This window comes from Phodopus roborovskii, unplaced genomic scaffold, assembly GCF_943737965.1.
Source record: "Phodopus roborovskii unplaced genomic scaffold, PHOROB, whole genome shotgun sequence".
Lineage (NCBI taxonomy): Eukaryota > Metazoa > Chordata > Mammalia > Rodentia > Cricetidae > Phodopus > Phodopus roborovskii.
In genome coordinates this window covers 148,585-160,473 of record NW_026125733.1, presented here as the reverse complement: position 1 = coordinate 160,473, position 11,889 = coordinate 148,585, and positions in this window count along the sequence as shown.

The following is an 11,889-nucleotide window of genomic DNA, read 5'->3' as shown; positions in this document are numbered from 1 at the left end:
TTGAGGAATCCAAAATAACTGAAAGAGACTTAAGACACTGCTCAAATCCTTAATCATCAGCCTAATGCAAATCTAAACAACTCTGAGAAACCATGGGATTAAGCTCTTCTAAAGGTAAGAGGATGAAGAGGAGTTAATTTAATTTTCAATGAAGGGAAAGGGATTATGGTACAGGCGATTAATTGTATTGTTTCCGTTCTAGAAATTAGAAAACTGAAGCACAGAAAACAGGTTTAAAATACTCATCATTGTACTTGAATGGCACAATGATGCTTTCGTTTTCATGCTTATGTCACTATAGGCAAGTTGTAGCTTGAGAGATTGGTAAATATGTAGAACTCAAAAGAAAGAGCCCTGCTTTGTTTTTCTGAGTGAGGCTGTAAGGTTAGTTCATCGGTGGGTATACTCCTTCAAGCATGTGGGAGGGGCACTAGAATGTGACAGAATGTTGGTTCATAAATGTTGCCTGGCAACCCTGCTTGCATTCTGTATCCTGGTATCATGTGCCAAGGACCAGAGAGAAGCTTCGAGAATGGGATAACATGGGACATTACAGTCTCCCAAGATAACTATCACCTAAAACTTTTAATGACAGCAATTGATTCGCCTAAACAAGTCATATCCACACGTCTGGAAGTGTGCCTACAGGTTTTACTGGTTACCAAATTTAAGATACCTAATCATCAGAGAAGGTAGTCTGTGAAGAAACATTTCAAAGTCTTCTGTTTGTGAATACTCTCTCTCCTAAGAAGTGAAACTATGGAACGATAGATAATAAGACTCACAATTATTCATTAAAAGGTGAGTTTGCCATTGTTGACTTCCTTCAATAAGGTGATAATCCATTTGTTAGAGTAGACTTAGGGATTGTTGGATTTCAGTCCATCTCTTTTGAGGCAGCCGTCCAACATTAAATATGTGATATCTTCTAAAAAGGCTGCATACCCAATGACAGTTCAGCATTTAAACATGTTACTACCCAACTCTGTGATTAAAAAAGGGATTAACCTGGGAGTTTTCCACAATCATGTGGGAGTCAACTGAGGCTCAATTGTGTGGCGTATGGCAGACCATTTCATCCTCTGATTATATTGGTATTTGATTATTAAAATAGGACATTAGATAATCCATGATCAGTGGATTGTGGTGACACGATGTGGGAGGCAATTATTATAGACCATCTCAATGTCAATTATGTAGTTAAAATATTTAAATTAATCACGACAGCATCGTTCATGACTTTGGTTTGGAGCCACCTAAGGGAAGTGGATGATGTTACATGGACTCATTATTTGATTATTTAATTATATAAAACAAAGATTATAACGTCCATGACCCCTGGAATCTGGTGCCACACATCATCTAATTACATAATTAATGTATTTAAATTGCCAATCTGTGTTAATCCCCAAGATAATGTAAATATTTGTATAGTAATGTAAACAATAATCCACCATTCCATGAAGAGACCTGTAAAGCTCTCACTTGTGGAGTTAATGTGCAATATCATCACATTTTACGATTCATTTTTTCAAGTGATGATGATGACATCCTTCATGCCTGGATTCTGACCATGCTTCCCTGCCAGTAAAATGCTACATCATCTATGTATTGTGACAGTTAGGTATTACTGACTTATTAAATTCTTTAAATTATGTAAACGACCGACAATGACATCACCGTTTACGGTTAGGGTGCAAATATCTTTCAGGGACAAGGTTAGGAAAGATGTAGACATGGGCAGAGCATTTTCTGAATGATCTAAGCATCCCCCAGAGTACAAGGGATGCTGGATGATTGAGTCCAGAAGGTTGCACGGTGCCAACCAAGAAGTACAAGGACTTCACCAAGGCTGGCACAGTGGTCTGGGTGTTGACTACCTGCTGTTTGTCCACATCTTCACATCGGTTGTGATCTACCATGAGAGGAAGGAGTGGCACTAGCAGGTCGGCACCATCACCAAGACCTGGCAAAAGGATGACGACTCAGAACATGGAAGAACATCTCTCTCTCAGCTCTGCTGTTGATGCCGCTGCTGCACCCATCTTTACAGCTGTTATCAACATTGTGGCTACTACCCCTATGCCAGGATTGGGCCCACTATCTCACGTCCTGCCGCACCACAACAGAGATTCAGGTGCTTGTGATGATGTCAGGCCAATTGAATTCATCAGGGAAGACAGTATGATTCTCTGATGATTAACTGATGGCATTTTAAAAATGCGTGATGACAGCATACAGTTTCATACCTGGCAAGTCTGCCCAGGAATTGATGATACAAAAAATTGTCAATGGCTTACTTATTTAAAGATGTAATTATTAAATTCTTTCATTATATAATCTGTGATCCCAGAAGTTTGGCGCCACCTTGCCTCACACTCAAGTATGACATATGATCTAACTATCTGATTATTTCATTATTCAAATCTGTCTTTTTCTACTCCAGGAAGAGTGGAGTCTTGGATCCACCTTGTTGGTGTTAAATTGTATCTTGTGAATTCTTTCTATCTTTCTTTCTTCCTTCCTTCCTTCCTTCCTTCCTTTATTTCTTTCTTATTTCCTTCCTTTATTTAAATCTAGGTTGATATCATTTTGTTATCCCTCTATGGGTGAATTATGAGAAACTATCTCTTTATTCATTCATTTTTTTTTTGTTCAAATCTATCATTAAGAACTCAATGTCTCTTCAGTATTGAGCAGTCATTTAGGCTACACGCATAAAACACCATCAACTTGTTTAATGTTTATACGTTTAAATTTGAAAATCTGTCATCATTTATTCAGTGATCACTGGAGTTTTGAGCCTCCTTAGTGGAGACCGTTGTACCTGACCATCAATCATCTAATACTACACTTAGTTCTTTAACTGTTAAACTAGGTAATTAATTAATAATTCATCATTTAAATTACGTATTTAAAAATACAGGTAATGTTATGGACCAGAAGTCCCTTTTGGAGACAGATTTTGGTAGTTGATGATGTAATATCATCTCATTACTTCACCATTCAGCTATGTAAATAGATCTTTACAGCTGCGATAAGTTTAAGACTTTGTTGCCATCTCATCAGTGTTAATATAAAAGGTCCACTAATTAATTATCAATTTAATTTTTTAAATTCCTCATTATTCGAGGAAGAGAACAGTATGACTACTCCATGTGAGATTTAAGTATGCACCACCATGACATTATTCAATCATTTTTCATTATGTATTCATTATTTAAATCGATGAAGATGTTGTTCTTCTTGACTAGAGTCGGGCCATTCTTCCATGGGAGTTAATCACGTGGCATTATTTTATTATCTAAGTACTACTTCCTTGGCAATCACTGGAGTTGGGTTCCATCTTTTGAAAGTTAAGTATGGAGGACTATCCAAATATTGACTCATTTGATTGCATAAGTAATGATGGTGTCATCTGTCATATGGCTTCTGTGGGATCGACACAGAAGGAGATCGGTACCAGAAGCAGTGCCCAGAGAATGGGGGACACTGCATTATACGGTGATTACTGGTTTTTAAAAATCAAATGATTACACAATTTTCAAAAAACTGTACTGTTTCGCATCATCGGTTTCTGAGAGGTTGCAACAGAACCTACCCATGAAGGACACAGTGCCCACCGATTTTAAAAATGGAATAACTGAATAATCTCCTGATCAGGGAATCTCATCTAATGAAATCTGTCGGACTGATAACATGACACACCACCAAAAATAAATCACTCTAAATAACCATATTAGAAAGCTGAGTACAGGACTTAATAGAGAACAGTCAATTGAGGAATCCAAAATGACTGAAAGAAACATAAGACACTGCTCAAAATCCTTAATCGTCAGCCTATTGCAAATCTAAACCACTTTGAGAAACCATGGCATCAACCTCCTCTAAAGGTAAGAGAATGAAGAGGGGTTTATTTTATTTTCAATAAAGAGAAAAGGATAATGGTAGAGACGACTAATTCTATTGTTTCTGTTCTAGAAATTAGAAAATTGAAGCATAGAAAACAGGTTTAAAATACTTATCATTGTACTTGAATGGCACAATGATGCTTTCGTTTTTGTGCTTATGTCACTATAGGCATATTGTAGCTTGAGAGACTGGTAAATATTTGTAACTCAAAAGAAAGAGCCCTGCTCTGTTTTTGTGAGAATCTAGGAGAGGATGTAAGGTTAGTTCATTGGTGGGTATACTCCTTTTAGCATGCGGGAGGGGCACTAGAATGTGACAGAATGTTGGTTCATAAATGTTGCCTAGCAACCCTGCTTGCATTCTGTATCCTGGTAACATGGGCCAAGGACCAGAGAGCAGATTCGAGAAAGTGTTGTCATGGGACATTACAGTCTCCCAACATAACTATCTCCTAAAACTTTTCATGACAGCATTTGATTCGCCTAAAAAGGTCATAGCCACACCTCTGGAAGTGTGCCTACAGCTTTTACTGGTTACCAAATTCAAGATTACCTAATCATCAGAAAACGTAGTCTGTAGAGAAACAGTACAATATCTTCCGTTTATGAATACTCTCTCTCCTAAGATGTGAAACTAGGGAATAAAAGATAGTAAGACTCACAATTATTTATCAAAAGGTGAGTTTGCCATTGTTGACTTACTTGAGGAAGGTGATAATCCATTTGTTAGAGTAGACTTATTGATTTTTGGATTTCAGTGTACTGATGTTAGGTGATGTGGGAGGCAATTATTATAGACCATCTTAATGTCAATTATGTCGATAAAATATTTAAATTAAACACGACAGCATCGTTCATGAGCCTGGATTGGAGCCACCTTAGGGAAATGGATGATGTTGCATGAACTCATTGTTTGATTATTTAATTACATAAAACAGTGATTATATCATCCATGACAGCTGGAATCTATTGCCACAGACGATCTAAATATCTGATTATTTCATTATTCAAATCTGTCTTTTTCTACACAAGGCAGAGTGAAGTCTGAATCCACCTTGTTGGTGTTAAATTATATCTTGTGAATTATTTTTTATTTCTTCCTTTCTTTATTTTAATCAATGTTGATATCATTTTGTTATCTCTATAGGGGCGATTTATGAGAAACTATCTCTATTCATTCATTTTTTGTTCAAATCTATGATTAAGACTCAATGTCTCCTCAATATTGAGCAATCATTTAGGCTTCACGCATAAAACACCATCCACTTGTTTAATGCTTATTCATTTAATTATGGAAATCTGTCATTATGTATTTTATGATCACTGGAGTTTGAGCCTCCTTAGGGGAGACCATTGTACTAGACCATCACATCATCTAATGCTACACATACTTCTTTAACTGTTAAACTATTAAAGTATGTAATAATACATCATTTCATTTACGTATTTAAAATACAGGTAATGTTATGGACCATAAGTCCCTTTTGGAGTCAGATTTTGGTAGTTTATGATGTAATATCATCACATTACTTTGCCATTTAGCTATGTAAATAGATCTTTACATCAGCGATAGGTTTAGGACTTTGGTGCCATCTAGTCAGAGTTACTATAAAAGCCCACTAATTAATTATCAATTTAATTTTTTAAAAACTTCAGTATTCCAGGAAGAAATCAGTCTGACTACTCCATGTGGGATTTAAGTATACACCACCATGTCATTATTCAATCATTTTTGATTATATATTATTTATTTAAATCGATGAAGATGTTGTTCTTCTTGACTGGAGTTAGGCCATTCTCCATGGGAGTTCATCTTGTGGTATAATTTAATTATCTAAGTACTACTTCCTTGACAATCACTGGAGTTTTGTTCCATCTTATGAAAGTTAATTATGGAGGCCTATCCAATTATTAAGTTATTTGATTGCGTAAGTAATGATGGTGTCATCCGTCATTTGGCTGCTGAGGGATTGACACAGCAGGAGATTGGTACCAGAAGCAGTGCCCAGAGAATGGGGGACACTGCCTTATGCAGTGATTACTGATGACGTAATAGTAGATTTTTAACAATCGAATGATTACATGATTTTAAAACAATTGTACTGTTTCGCATCATCAGGATCTGAAAGGTTGCAACAGTACTGACCCATGAAGGACACAGTGACCACCGATTTTAAAAATGGAATAACTGAATGATCTCCTGATCAGGGAATTTCATCTAATGAACTCTGTCGGGCTGATAAAATGACACACCACCAAAAATAAATCACTCTAAATAACCATATTAGAAAGCAGGGTACAGGAATTAATACAGAACAGTCAATTGAGGAATCTAAAATGACTGAAAGAAACATAAGACACTGCTCAAAATCCTTAATCATCAGCCTAATGCAAATCTAAACAACTCTGAGAAACCATGGGTCAAGCTCCTCTATATGTAAGAGGATGAAGAGGAATTAATTTTATTTTCAATAGAGGGAAATGTTAGAGGCGATTAATTGTATTGTTTCCGTTCTAGAAATTAGAAAATTGAAGCATAGAAAACAGGTTTAAAATACTCATCATTGTACTTGAATGGCACAATGATGCTTTTGTTTTCGTGCTTATGTCTCTATAGGCAAGTTGTAGCTTGAGAGACTGGTAAATATGTAGAACTCACAAGAAAGAGCCCTGCTTTGTTTTTGTGAGAAACTCAATGAGGCTGTAAAGTTAGTTCATCGGTGGGTATGCTCCTTTTAGCATGTGGGAGTGGCACGAGAATGTGACAGAGTGTTGGTTCATAAATGTTGCGTGGCAACCCTGCTTGCATTCTGTATCCTGGTATCATGGACCAAGGACCAGAGAGCAGCTTCGAGAAAGTGTTATCATGGGACATTACAGTCTCCCAAGATAATTATCTCCTAAAACTTTTAATGACAGCATTTGATTCACCTAAACAAGTCATAGCTACAGCTCTGGAAGCGTGCCTACAGCTTTTACTGGTTACCAAATTCAAGATTACCTAATCATCAGAGAATGTAGTCTGTGGAGAAACAGTTCAAAGTCTTCTGTTTATGAATACTCTCTCTCCTAAGAAGTCAAACTATGGAACAAAAGACAATAAGTCTCACAATTATTTATCAACAGGTGAGTTTTCCATTGGTGACTTCCTTCAGGAAGGTGATAATCCATTTGATAGAGTAGACTTAGTGTTTATTGGATTTCAGTCCATCTCTTTTGAGGGAGCCGCCCACCATTAAAAACCTTCATACACAATGACAGTTCAGCATTTCAACATGCAGCAACTACTCTGCTCTGCGATTAAATAACTGATGAACCTGGGATTTCCCACAATCATGTGGGAGTCAACTGAGAGTCAATTGTGTGGGGTCAGGCAGACCATTTCATCCTCAGATTATGTCGTTATTTGATTATTAAAATAAGACATTAGATAATTCATGATCAGTGGATTTTGCTGACGCAATGTGGGAGGCAATTATTATAGATCATCTTAATATCAATTATGTAGTTAAAATATTTAAATTAATCAAGACAGCATGGTTCATGAGCCTGGTTTGGAGCTACCTTAGGGAACTGGATGATGTTACATGAACTCATTATTTGATTATTTAATTATATAAAACAATGGTTATATCATCCATGACACCTAGAATCTGGTGCCACGGATCTTCAAATTACCTAATTAATGAATTTAAATTGACAATCTGTGTTAATCCCCAAGGTAATGTAAATATTTGTATAGTTATGTAAACAACATTCCTCCATTCCATGAAGAGACCTGTAAAGCTCCCCCTTGTAGAGATAATGTGCAATATCTTCACATTGTATGATTCATTGACTCAATTGATAATGATGATGACATCCTTCATGACTGGAGTCTGGCCATGCTTCCCTGCCAGTAGAATGCTATATCCCCTATTTATTGTGACAGTTAGCTATTAGTGACTTATTTAATTCTCTAAATTATGTAAACGACAGAGAGTGCCATCACCGATTAAGGTCAGGGTGCAAAAATCTGTCAGGGACAAGGTTAGGAAAGTTGTAGACATGGGCAGAGCGTTGTCTGAATGATCTATGCATCCCCCAGAGTACGAGGGATGCTGGGTGATTGAATCCAGAAGGTTGCATGGTGCCCTCCGAGAAGTACAAGGACTTCACCAAGGCGGGCACAATGGTCTGGGTGTTGACTACCTGATGTTCCACCACATCTTCACATTAGTTGTGATCTACCATGAGAAGAAGGAGTGGCACTAGGTGGTCGGCACCATCACCGAGACCTGGCAAAAGGATGATGACTCAGAACACGGAAGAACCTCTCTCTCTCAGCTATGCTGGTGATGCCCCTGCTGTAGCCATCTTTTCACCTGTTAGCAACACTGTGGCTACTACTGCTACGCCAGGATTAATCCCAATATCTCATATCCTGCCTCACCACAAAGGAGATTCAGGTGCTTGTGATGATGTCAGGCCAACAGAATTCATCAGGCAAGACAGTATGATTATCTGATGATTAACTGATGGCATTTTAAAAATGCATGATGACAGCCTACAGTTTCATACCTGGCAAATCTGTCCAGGAATTGGTGATACAAAAAATAGTATCTTTTGAATTCTTTCTTTCTTTGTTTCCACAAGAGGAAGCTTTTCAGGTCTCTTCATGGAATGGAGGATTTTGGTTTACATAACTTAATATTTACATTATCTCGGGTATTAACACAGACTGTCCATTTAAATAAATTCATTATGTAATTAGATTATCTGTGGCACCAGATTCCTGGTGTCATGGATGATATAATCATTGTTTTATATAGTTAAATAATCAAACAATGAGTTCATGTAACATCATCCAATTCCCTAATGTGTCTCCAAACCTTGCTCTTGAACAAAGCTGTCGTGATTAATTTAAATATTTTAAGTACAAAATTGATATTTAGATGTTCCATAATAATAGTTTCCCACATCGTGGAATCCACTGATCATGTATTATCTAATGTCCTATTTTAATAATCAAATAACAACATAATCAGATGATGAAATGGTCTGCCATACTAGACACAACTGACTCTCCCTGACTCCCACATGATTGTGGGAAACTCCCAGGTTCATCCCTTATTTAATCGGAGAGCAGAGTCGTGAAATGTTTAAATGCTGAAATGTCATTGTGTATGCAGGGTTTTTAGAAAATCCTAAATATTATATGTTGGACCCCTGCCTCAAAAGAGATGGACAGTAATCCAATAATCCCTAAGTCTACTCTAACAAATGGATTATCACCATCCTGAAGGAAATTAATAATGACAAATTCACCTTTTGATGAATAATTGTGAGTCTTATTATCTTTGTTTCCATAGTATTAATTCTTAGGAGAGAGAGAATTCATAAACAGAAGAAATTGAATGTTCTCTGATGATTAGGTAATCTAGAATTTGGTGACTAGTAAAAGCTGTAGGCAAACGTCCAGAGATTTGACTATGACTTGCTTAGGGAAATCAAATGCTGTCATTGAAAGTTTTAGGAGATAGTTATCTTGGGAGACTGTAATGTCCCATGATATCATTTTCTCGAAGCTTCTCTCTGGTCCTTGGCCCATGATAACAGAATACAGAATGTGAGCAGGGTTGCCAGGCAACATTTATGAACCAAAATTCTGTCACAATTTAGTGGCCCTCCCACATGCTAAAAGGAGTATATCCACCAATGAACTATCCTTACAGCCTCACTGAGTTTCTCACAAAAACAAAGCAGGGCTCTTTCTTTTGGGTTCTACATATTTACCTGTCTCTCAAGCAACATCATGCCTATAGTGACATAAGCATGAAAATGAAAGCATCATAATGCCATTCAAGTACAATGATGAGTATTTTCAACCTTTTTTCCATGCATCAATTTTCTAATTCCTAGAACGGATAAAATAAAATTAATCTCCCCTACCACAAACCTTTTTCCTTTCCTGATAATAAAATAATACCTCTTCATTCTCTGCCATTTAGAGGAGCTTGATCCCATGGTTTCTATGTATTGTTTAGATTTTCATTGCTCTGGAAGAGCCAGAACCAGGGCCAGTGCCAGAGCCAGGGCCAGGGGGCAGGGCCAGGGGGCCAGGGCCAGGGCCAGGGGCCAGGGCCAGGGGGCCAGGGGGCCAGGGGGCCAGGGCCAGGGCCAGGTGGCCTGACACAGGGCCGGGGGCCAGGGTCAGGTCCAGTGCCAGGGGGCCAGGTGGCCAGGGCCAGGTGGCCAGGGCCAGGGACCAGGAACAGGGGGCCAGGGCCAGGGCCAGGTTGTCAGGGCCAGGGGGCCAGGGGGCCAGGACCAGTGTTCCAGGGCCAGGGCCAGGGGTCCAGGGCCAAGGCTAGGGGGCCAGGGCCAAGGCCAGAGTGCCAGGGCCAGGGTGCCAGGGCCAGGGGGCCAGGGCCAGGGGGCCAGGGCCAGGGGGCCAGGGCCAGGGCCAGGGCCATGACTTTCACTCATGACTTTCACTCATGATTTTAACAATCTTATAGGCCTCGTTGGGAAGTTTGATTTCTCTAATTCCAATCCTACACATTTGCTTTGTATTATATAAAGCAAATCATATTGGAGGAAACCGTTAAGACTTTAAACACCTAAGTACCTGTGTTACAGGAATGAATGCTCACAATATTGTGTATTCACAAGTTAAAATATGTTTGGTTAAAGATTTGCTTTAATTTTTATTACGTAGTGCCAGTGCATGGATTTTTGTTTGCTCACACTTGTTCCCAAGAATGTTAACCTTTTGAGTTTCTTGAAGCAGGAACTACACAATTTTGTCAAAATCCTGACATAGGTCATGGCAATGAACGTTCCATAATTTTTCTCATTCATATCTCTAAACCTGTCTCTATCATTTCTTTATCATCTTGATATGAAGTGATAGGGGAGAGGTCGTGAAAGAGGAAATCAAAATCATACAAACAATTTGGTGAAGATTTTATTCATCATACTTTTATTTAATTTCAATAATCAATTTTTTTTTTTTTGTGAAGCTCGGTTCTTACTAAGTTCACTACACCCCTCCCAAGATAAATGACAAACTGACAAACAGGTCAGCCCTTCTGATATAATCTGCAACCTGAGAGAGAGAGAGAGAGAGAGAGAGAGAGAGAGAGACAGAGACAGAGACAGAGACAGACAGAGACAGACAGATAGACAGAGAGAGAAAGAAAGACAGCATGAGGGAGAAAGGGAGAGGAAAGAGATAATGGGAGCAAGAGAGACGTCAACCCAAGCTTCTCCACCTTCTGTTTTCACACTCTGTACCAAAGGCACCTCATATAAGACTGGGAAGAAACCTCCCTTATGACTGGAGTCTCTGCTTGAAGCTCTGATTGGCTAACAAATCCTGAGTTACAAGATTAAATGAGCAGAAAAGACACAGAACTTGAGGTCAGGTTTGGACCAGGAGTACCAAACATTCTAAACTCTTTGTATAGATACAGAAGCCATTAGGATTTCCATGCAACAATCCAGCCACCCTGGTTTTGCGTATCTTGGTTCAAGTATGGCTTCTTCCTTCTTCCCAGGGATGATATGGAGAGGAAGGATTCAGGAGATGGTGGGATCACTTTTAGCAGTTGATGTGGTTTACAAGGTTTCACTTAGTCACCATCCTGTAGACCATCGTCAACTCTTCCTTGAGAGATGGACAAAGCAGGTTGTGCAAAGCTTCAGCCTTAATATTGAGCTGCAGTTGGAGAGAGGATGTTCGAGTCCTGGCAGTGTTTGGAGCACTGTTCCAAGCCCTACCTTCAGGATGTCAAGGGGGGCACTCCCCTGGATTCACCTCAGTTCAGCAGAGAAGATCGAATCCAGGGCTTGGAAGGAACCTGAGCTTTAGAGAGGCCTGTGACCTGGAAAGGTTTCATAAGAAGAAGATACTGGCCCTGGAGAGGACTTGTATGGAGTGACAGTCAGGTTCTAAGGAGAAACCACCAGGGCAGGAAGAGGAGATATTGGGAGT